Source organism: Sceloporus undulatus, chromosome 5 (genome assembly GCF_019175285.1).
Source record: "Sceloporus undulatus isolate JIND9_A2432 ecotype Alabama chromosome 5, SceUnd_v1.1, whole genome shotgun sequence".
Taxonomy (NCBI): domain Eukaryota; kingdom Metazoa; phylum Chordata; class Lepidosauria; order Squamata; family Phrynosomatidae; genus Sceloporus; species Sceloporus undulatus.
This window is the reverse complement of record NC_056526.1, coordinates 19932161-19942314: the sequence shown is the minus strand read 5'-3', so window position 1 is coordinate 19942314 and position 10154 is coordinate 19932161. Positions and strand designations below refer to the sequence as shown.

Sequence of the window (10154 nt, the reverse complement as noted above, 5' to 3'; positions counted from 1 at the left end):
GGCAGGCAGGCAGGCCTGGTGGATAGAGCCTAAAAAGGGGAAAGGATACGTAAGCCGACAATAGCGTAAGTGTGGAGTGAGGCGGCGGCGGCGGCGGAGGAGGAGCTTCCAAGCGTGCGGCGCGCGCCGGGCGACAGGCAAAGGCGGGCCGAGGCTCGCGCCGAAGAGGAGGCGGGGCTTGGCTCGTCTCGCGCGCCGAGGGGGCGTGGCTCTCTGGGGAGGGAAGGGGCGGGGCTTATTATCTGAGGTGAAAGGCGGCGCTTCCTCTCAGTCGGAGCGTGAAGGGAGTCGGCGGCGGGCGAGGAGTGGGCCTCTCAGCCGTGTCCATAGGAGGTAAGGAGCCTTCAGGTAGGGTCCGGTGCGGCCTGCCTTCCTTCCCTCCCTCTCCTCCTGGCCGCCTCCTGACCCCGGGCCTTGCGCTGCGGAGGCGGGTAGGCAGCGCTCAAGAGGAGGCAGGCCCTGATTCGGGGCCGGGAGGTGTTCGTGTGTGGAGGGAGGGAGGGGGTCTCCTGCCGACGCCCCTTTTCCAGGCGGAGGGAGGGAGGGAAGGAAGGAAGGAAGGAAGGGCCCAGGCTGGCTTCCCTCCGGGCTCCTTCCAACCGAGCTGCCTCTCGGTTCTTCCCTTCTCCTCCTGCGCCCCACCCGCCTCCAAGGAAGAAGCCTCCCGCGCCCTTTGCTCCTTTTAAAACACACAAATAACGTAAAATAAACCTTTTTGTTGCAAAAAAGGCTGTTCTCAAGACGGCTTCTGGGCGTTTCGTGGCGCCCACGCGCCTTCTCTCTCTCTCTCTCTCTCTCTCTCTCTCAAGGGTCTTGCCGTCTGACCGGAGCAATGGCAACAACAACAACAATAATAATACAGTAATACTAATAATAAACAACTGCACTTTCTTCTTCTCCTGGAGGTTCGAGGCCGGGGATGAAAACAGCTCCTGCCTGTTTTAAATGTAACGTCTTTGTTCAGCCTGAGGCCGCTCTGACTGCTCTGGAGCAGTGCTGGGAATCCTGGGAACTGGAGGTTATTGTGGCACCAGAGCTCTCTTGCAGAAGGCTCAGTGTCTCACAAAACTACAACTCCCAGCATTCCCTAGTAGCTCTGAGCCAGAGCAGCCAAAGCGGCCTCAAACTGGGTTATTTCCGCAGTCTGTTTTGGACTGGAATTAAAAATGCCTAAACCTGCCGTTAAAACGCAATATGATGAAATGGCTAAAACACGCTCATAAGTGTTCATCATCTCTTTCCAATTGGTATACGTGAAGGAATGTACTGTGAGGGTATTTTAATGGTTTTATGGTATCATATTTTAAACTGTTGTTTTTATGTATGTTTTTTTAATTGCGTTTGTATTTCAGCATCTTTGTCCCTCGAGCCACAAGGAGAGGCAAGAAAGAAAGAAAAATATTCCATTACTATGTTCAGGTTTAAAAGTTATTATTTGAAATGGACAGGATAAGCCTGCGGAGGAGAGACACATCCTCTTTGATGGATGCCTGGGAGATACTCACTGGGTCCCATGATCTCCCTGACCAGTTTCCCCCCTTCTTCATTCTCTCTCTCGCTCTCTCTTTGGTCTAATGATAACAGATGACCTTAGGAGTAGATGTAATCATCCTGTCTTGCAGCTTGGCGTAAGAAAACGCCTTGCTTTTCATACTCTTGGGTGGATCAGTCTTCCAAATGATCAACTCGATGGCAAGCAAGCAAATACATGTTTGAATTTTGCACTTGTAACATTCTTAGAGCCATCAGATTAGAATCATAGAGTTGGAAGAGGCCTCAAGGGCCATACAGTCTGATCCCATTCCACTATGCAGGAACTCTCAATCAAAGCATCCCCATTGACAGATGGCCATCCAGCCTCTGTTTAAAGACCTCCAAGGAAGGAGACTCCATTACGCTCTGAGGGAGTTTGTTCCACTGCCCACGGTGAAACAACTCATTCTGTCAGGACGTTCCTCCTAATGTTGAGCTGGAATCTCATTTCCTGGAGCTTGCATCCATTGCTCCTGGTCTTGTTCTCTGGAGCAGCAGAAAACAAGCTTGCTCCCTCCTCAATATGACATCCCTTCAAGTATTTAAACAGGGCTATCATATCACCTCTTAACCTTTTCTTCTCCAGGCTAAACATCCCCAGCTCCTGCAGTCATTCCTCATAGGGCATGGTTTCCAGACCCTTCACCATTTTAGTCACCCTCCTTTGGACATGCTCCAGTTTTAGATTAACAGAATAGAAATTCTTTGCTGGTACCCATAGACAAGAGAGCTGGCATGGCATAGTGGTTTGAGTGTGACTCCCAGCTTTACCATGTAAATCCACTGGGTGACTTTGGATAAGTCACACTCTCTCAGCCTCAGAGGATGGCAATGGCAAACCCCCTCTGAAGAAACTTGCCAAGGAAATCCTGTGATAGGGGTGCCTTAGGGGCATGATAAATCGGAAACAACTTGAAAGCGTGCAAGTAACACACATAAGCATTCATATGCAGTGTTTGCTATGCTGTCTGATGGTATGGTACTGAGCATTTACTGGGGAGGTAACATGAGCACAAAGTGATGAGATATTCTTTGAAATTGTGGTTACTGTGAGGAAGAATGCTGTGCAGTGATTTATGTTTCCTAATTCCATTTTGTCCTTAACTCTGATCGGATTATGAAACCATGCCTTCTTCTGGTAATTCTTTCGAATGGAATGGAATGGCTGTCATGCTGTGAAGCTCACTGAAGTATGTTTTTGCAGTCCTGGGTGTTGAAATTTATGTTTGCTATTTTTTCTTTTTGTTTTAAAATCTGAGGATAGAAGCCTGGGGAAAATGTTGTGTTTGAGGCCTTCAACTGTTGCCAGACAGAATACACAGTGCTCAGTTAGATGGATTGTTTTCATGTTTTCAAAAATACTCATTTCTGGTAGCAAAAGTATCTAGTCACCATCTCCATTCCCACAGTCTTATCAGAATTGGGTCTGGTGTCAAGCTCAGTTTTGCATGGTCTGGATAGATCAGTAACTTAAAAAGATTTAGAAGACACTAACCAAAAGTACAGATGCAAAAGGATCTTGCAGCACCTTTGAGATTAACTGTGCAGAAGAAGTTGTAGCATGAGCTTTTGTAGACTTGGCCAACATGTGCAACTTCTTTTGCACAGTTAGACTCAAAGAAGCATTTGCATACTCGCATCCCAGAATAACAGTTAAGTTTCTGAAAGTACAAATATGTATTTAAAGCACTAATTCTATATCATTTTTTGGTGCAGCAGATAAATCATTTCACATACGTTATAAAGACATGGTATCATCATTGATAAACTTTGCTTTAGCAATTTCTCACAACCCATTTAGGAATGCTTCTCAGCTATCATTCCTTTAGTCCCTCATCTCTGATTCGTTTTGCTGTGTCTATTTCTGAAAGTCATTCCTAGATTATGCCTCGCTCAACTCTGATTACATGGTACTCTTTAATTGTCCATTGCCTCAGCTTATGAAACAGTACTCTAAGGATGAAAAGGCTTTAGACTGTGTCTTCAAATAAAGAAGAATTCCAAGTGACTCAGACTGCATCCACATTGCAGAAATAACGCCATTTGACAGCATGTTAACTGCCATGGCTCAATGGTATGAAATCCTGGGAACTGTAGTTTGTTGTAGCACCAGGGCTTTGTGATACAGAAGGCTAAATGTCTCAAAAAAACTACATACCCCAGAATTCCATAATATTGAGCCACAGCAGTTAAAGTGGTGTCAAACTGCTTTATTATCTGCAGTGCTGACAAGGCTCCAGTATCAAAGAACTGGTGTAAATGTTTATAATCCAAAGAGATTTGAACTCTTCAACTGCTGTCCAAAGATTTTGGCTGCATAGCACATTCTCTAATGCCAACATACTTTTAGAAAACCTTTATTCTTATATACACCTGTGCCACCACTTTTGAACAGTTTTGCTAGTACTGTACTAATGGACTGATAGTATACTGAAAATATTTGCTTCTGGTAAAGTAAAAGTGCATGTTAAATTTAAAAATACACGAAGTGACACATACAAAAGAATAAGAAGAACATTTGGAAAAAAATGTTAGAGCAGTTAGGGAAAGTGCTGAGCCTTACAGTTTAAAGAATGCTGTGCTTCTTTTGGTATCAGTAGCTGCTATGCATGGACATTTTGGGTGAGAATAGTGGTGCTTGTAGTCCAAGCACATCTGGGCGCCAGGTTAGGTAGGACTTGATTTATGGAGTAGTAAAACCTGGAACTGTGATGTTAGGACACGCTCTGGAGCTATGAAACTGATGCAATTGGAATAAATTAAATGAGGAAATGGCTAGATTTGTGGAGTGGAATGTGAACATCAAAAAGTAAAGAGCCTATATGGTTAGTAATACGGAAAGTATTATAGTATCATATCATTGTTTGTGCAGAAGGTAAGCTACACAATCATGGCTTTGCCATACAATTATATCTCTCTGCTTCCAAGAAGCGCTGTCTAACCTCTGTAGTTACCCATCAGTTTTGCCACTGTTTGTGGTGGGAAGATGTTTTTGTTGTGTGCCGCCATCATTTCCCAATTGTGACAACCCTAAGATAAACCTATCATGGGATTTTCTTAAGATTTGTTCAAAGAGAGTTTGCTTTTGCCTTCATTATCTTTTTTAGTCAGGTCACTAGTTTAGTAGACAGTAGGAATGCTGTGGATACCATTTATCTGGATTTCAGCAAAGCATTTGATAAGGTCCCCCCACAATATTTTGATTAGTAAGTAAACTGAGAGACAGTGCGGGGTAGTGGTTTGAGTGTTGGTATATGGCTCTGGAGACCAGGGTTTGAGTCTCACCTGGCCGTGAAACCTACTGGGTGATCTTGGGCAAGTCATATACTCTCAACCTCAGGGGAAAGCAATGGCAAACCTCCTGTGAATAAATCTTGCCGAGAAAACCCCATGATAGGTTTGCCTTTGGATTTTCATAAGTCGGAAACAATTTGAAGGTACACAACACCATCATCAACTAGCCGACTAAATATGGAATAGATGGAAATACCATGAGATGGATCCATAATTGGTTGGAAAGCTGTGCTGTAAAGTTGTGAATGAATGAATTTATTACGGCATACAGCCAGCATAGCTGTAAAGTTGTTATTGGTGGCTGTACTTCAGATTAGAAGGAGGTCTCAAGTGTGTAAATTACGAGCTAGTTCTGTACTTACCTAGTTTTGTAATATAGGATTACAGCTTTTATTTTTTTAGAACAGAGGTGACTGAAGTGAGCCATGCAACCACATATCCTCCAGCATTTCTGAAGCCCTACTCCTTACACATTTCCTGAAATGCCCTTTTTCTGCCCACCCCAAAGGTGAACTGTTACTCCGTCAAGAACCCAAGAGCAGCAGTTCATTTTTTACGGACCGCAGGGGTGCTCTGCGATATTTGGCATTTTAAAAAAGCAATCTCAAGTGGATTTCTTGGAGGAAGGAGCAGGCAGTCCATGTGGCCTCCCTGAAGATCCTAGGAGCAGAAAGCTATCCCATCTCCACTCCAGTTGCCCACTAAGAAAATAACTTTATATGTTTTATATGTCTTCGTGGGCAACATCTGCAATGCAGAAATAATGCAGTTTGACCACACTTTAACTGCCATGGCTCAGTGCTATGGAATTCTGGGAATTATAGTTTTGTGATAAATTTAGCCTTTCAGAGAGCTCTGGTGCCCTCAACAAACTAGTTTCCAGAGTACCATAGCATTCAACCATAGCAATTAAAGTGGGGTCAAACTGGATTATTTTGGCAGTGTGAATTTCAGTGCTAGTGAGCTACAAGCATTTTGATAGTGGAAATTCAGATTTTCCAGTTCGTTCATAATTATTGTTATTCATTAAACATTTTGTTGTTTAAAAATTCATTTATCACATGTAATCCACTTTTATATGAAAAAAATCACACTAAGGGCAGCTATGTACAGTCATCCCTCTGTTTCTGTGGACTTTGGATGTGCATCCCTCACTTACTTGCGAGGGGCAAACAAATGGATTTAGAATAGGGTGTGCTCCTGCAGGTGCCCAATAGGGCTTGAATATCGGTGGATTTCCATTTTCTTGGGGGGTCCCAAGCAGATCCTCTGCAAAAACAGAGGGGTGACTGTAATACTAAACACAGAAATTAAACCTAACAACAAAATTTAATGGTTCAGATGTGTAGCCTCATCATGTCTGGCATATTTGCTCAGTGATAATGGCATAATTTCTTAATTTGTAAATTCTTATCAGAAGGATTCCCATATCTGTTGGTGCACCTTGTCCTGATTTCAGGTGGCCATTGTTTGATCCTCAAGGTGTAGAACTGGAACTCTCAGCAGCCTTAGCCAATATGGCTATTGAGAAAGAACCATGGGATTTGCAGCTCAACAATTTTAGAGGACTGCAAAAACGTCCACCTTTGCATAAATGTTTGTATAATAAACCCTGGGATTATGTTTTTTCAGGTAATTTCGCTGCTGAGAACTCTTACCTTTCATACATTGATGGCTGGTCTTATTTTTGCTGTGATTATTTTTGTTTGCTTCTTTTGCATAGATACACTTTAGACATATTAATCCGTTACACAATATATATTTGACTTCTACACCCACAACAATCCATTTTTTAACTAGTGAGTAACAAGCAAGGACGCCTCTGGGAAGATTCAGGTGACAGCACTAGTTTGAATACGCCTTGGTTGATTGTGTTTAAGAGCAATCAACCAAGGGGTATAATTAAACTAGAATTTTCTTTCTTATCCTGAGAACAAACCAGTTCCTATTCAATGGAGTTAGGAAAATATCCAGGTTCATGATATTATTAGCCTATGATGGTACAGCCTCGAAGGGAGACAATTTCTCCAAAGCAGAGGTAAATATGGACCTAACTATAGCCAGAAGGCCTCCCAGAATATTTGAATGAGTGTTGACAGCAAGCTTGGCTATATTGTGTGAGGCATGCCACCTTTAAAAGATGAAGATTTCAAAATACTGAAATGTTTTGCAGCATTTCTCAGACATTATTTTAGCAGTTCCTACAAGAGCCTGATGAAGTTCCACATTTACTGGGGATGTGCTGGGTCTGGGGCTAACTAGTGAGATTCTAGCTTGGATCACTTTAACTGGAGATATTCTCATTTCATTCTTTACCTATTGCATAATTTTGCATTCACATAATGTTGATGTGCTTGGTCAATTGGTCCCAGTTGTATAGCATAATAAACCATTCAAATACATGTGAAGGAGCAGGCAGCTCATTGATGATAAAATGTCAGTCTTTCATTTGGCCACTCTGCTGGGTCTTTAGCGTTTCTGCCAAAGCTGACAAGTTTCCTTGGGGAAAATTATTTTTGCATTAAAAGCACCCAAAATAAAATTTTAAGAAACTTTGAGGCCTCTGGCCACTCACCACCTCTTCCTTCCTCCTCTTCCTTCTGCTCCCCCTTCTCCTCCTCTTCCTCCTGCTCCTTCTGCTCCCCCCTCCTCCTCTTCCTCCGCCTCCTTCTGCTCCCCCTCCTCTTCCTCCTCCACGTCCTTCTGCTCCCTCTTCCTCCTCCTCCTCCTCCTCCTCCTCCCCCTCCTCCTCTTCCTCCTCTTCTTTCTTCTCCCCCTCCCCCTCCTCCTTCTGCTCCCCCTTCTCCTCTTCCTCCTCCTCCTTCTGCTCCCCCTCCTCTTCCTCCTCTTCTTTCTTCTCCTCCTCCCTCTCCTCCTCCTCCTCCCCCCTCTTCCATGCGCCATGCGACTTGGGGGCGGGGCGGAGGAGGCAGAGGAGAAGGAGGTGGGCGGCGCTGGGAGGTGGGGAGGGCGGCGCGGGGCTTCCCCCTTTGCCTCCTCTGCCGCAGGCCGCGCGGCCCTCCTCTTCCTCCTCCGCGCGGTGGAGGAGGAGGGGGGCAGTGCAGTTGCGTGGAGGAGGAGGAAGAGGCAGCGGCGGCAGGACCGGGCTGGGGCTGGTCCTGGTCCTGCTGCCTCCGTGGGCCGCCTCCGACCCCTGTGTTAAGGCCTGCTTTTGCACATACATGTGTGTATACGCACATGGTTAAAAAATACATCTCATTGAAAATGATAGGAACTTAGAGGAATATATTAAATCCCAAGATTAAATATTTTTTTTCTTGGTTGCCCAGTGGGAATAGATGAAATGTTTTTAAAGACTTAAAATGACAAGAGTTTAGATTTGCATAGAACACAGTCTACAGAGATAGATAATAGGACTTATGCATATTTGAGATTAGGGATGGGCAAAGTGTGGCCTCTGGGGGGGCTGGCTGCATGTAGCCCCAGAGCTGTTCTATAGCATTAAAAATGGCAACACGTTCTTTTAAAGAAAAAATGTCTCCAGAATGCATTTTGAGCTTTGTGGGGGTAGGATTTCCAACATATTTGGAGGCTCCCTGGTGTTGTAGGCTGTATTTCAGAGTAGGAAATGCCAAACCACCTGTGAGTATTCATTGCCTAAGAAAACTTTATGAAATTCATGGTTTTGACAGGGGACTTGAAGTTATTAATGAAGCATTGAGCTTTAAAGTAGTCAAATACTGTAAATTTAGTTATGTATATTTCAAATTTTGAAGGAAACTGGAGGTGAGCTGCCCTTCCCCCAGCTTCAGAACTTCTGGAAATGTTTCAGTTTTGAGGGAAAGTGTTATCTAGTTTTTGAGTCCTTTTCTATGTATGTTAAGACAGCAGCAATTCTTTTATTTAAGGGAATAGAATTAGCAAAGCCAATGGAAAAACTGTCTGTTGCTGTTGTGTGTCTTCACATTGTTTCAGAGGAACCTGTCATGAGGATTTTTGGCAAGATTTGTTCAGAGAGGATTACCTTTGCCTTCCTCTGTGGCTGAGAAAATGTGGCTTGCCTTAGGCCACCCAGTAGTTTCCCATGGCCAAGCAAGAATTTGAACCCTAGTCTTCCAGGGGTCAAACCACTATACCACAGTGGCTCTAAAACTTTGTGTCTGCTTCTTAAAATTGATATATTTATAGCACTTTCAACTCATACTCTGACTGATTGATCACAAGGAGTTACCTTAATTCTGGCTTTTAATTAATACTTTTATAGTTTATTCTGTAGTAATTTAGTATGTCTTTCAAGAATATAATTGTTAAAAGAGAACCTTAATTCTTGTTGAAATCAGTGGGGATTGTCATAACTGTGTTCTCTGTTGACTTCATGGATGCCAGGTTCACCTCCCTTGGGCTGATGCTCTATATTTAACATCTGAGAAGATATGTTGGACTGCATTATCTGGGAGTTAATTTTCTCATTATTTGATTACTATAGATAGTAAGGCTCCAGCCATTTTTCCAGTCATTTTTATCAGGATGTGACACTTTTTCATCTTTTTCATTGATTTAATAAATAACACTGTTTGTAAAAATTGCATGCAGAAGTCTTGCTCTCTTGCATCCAATCTGATTTCATTTTTAAATATTAAAATTTTAAATAAATAAATAAATAAATAAATATTTAAACATTTAAATTTAAGAGTCATGCTAGAATAGGGATCCCTGGCCCTGAGTAACTCCTATTATTCCAACAATCTTAGGCTGCATCCACACTGTAGGAATAGTGCAATTCGTGACTCACTGCTATGGAATTATGGGAATTCTAGTTTTTTGAGGCATTTAGCCTTCTCTGTCAGAGCTCTGGTGCCACAACAAACTGCAGTTCCCAGAATTCCATAGCATTGAGCCATAGCAGTCAAAGTGGTATCAAACTGGATTATTAGTGCAGTGCAGATGCAGCCTCTGTTACATACTACACACACACACACACAAGAGAAACAGTGCATTATTTTGTTGCAAGGCCTAACTCTGGTCATTAAGAGTGCATAAATCTATCCAGCTTCAGTGTGTATAAGGATACAATGTATACTTTCCATTATACAGTACATCATTCTGTGACCTTCTGACAGATAGTTTTGTACTGTACTTTCAATAGATCTTTTCACCATAACTGTAAACTGAAGTGAGAAGCTGTGGATTATAACCATTTGAACATCATCCCTCTTTTCCTACTAAGCTCCTTACGTCATTGTCTTCAAGGTGATGGAGCAACCAGTACAGTGGGGTGCTTAATCTGAATTCTTGCTTTGAGGTCGCTGTGTGTTTGTGTTGGTATGAGAGGGAGGGAATATATGTGCATATGTTTATGTGACTCA

The 10154-nt window shown here is 43.1% G+C and overlaps 1 protein-coding gene across 1 annotated transcript in view; it reads left to right on the top strand.

Moving 5' to 3' along the window:
* Positions 1-244: 244 nt before the first annotated feature.
* ERC1 (ELKS/RAB6-interacting/CAST family member 1) overlaps positions 245-10154 on the top strand; it is a 102286-nt gene continuing 92376 nt past the window's right edge. Inside the window, exon 1 of the mRNA XM_042467867.1 lies at positions 245-333. The gene's annotated coding sequence lies outside the window, so the exon portion shown is untranslated. The remainder of the gene's footprint in view (positions 334-10154) is intronic.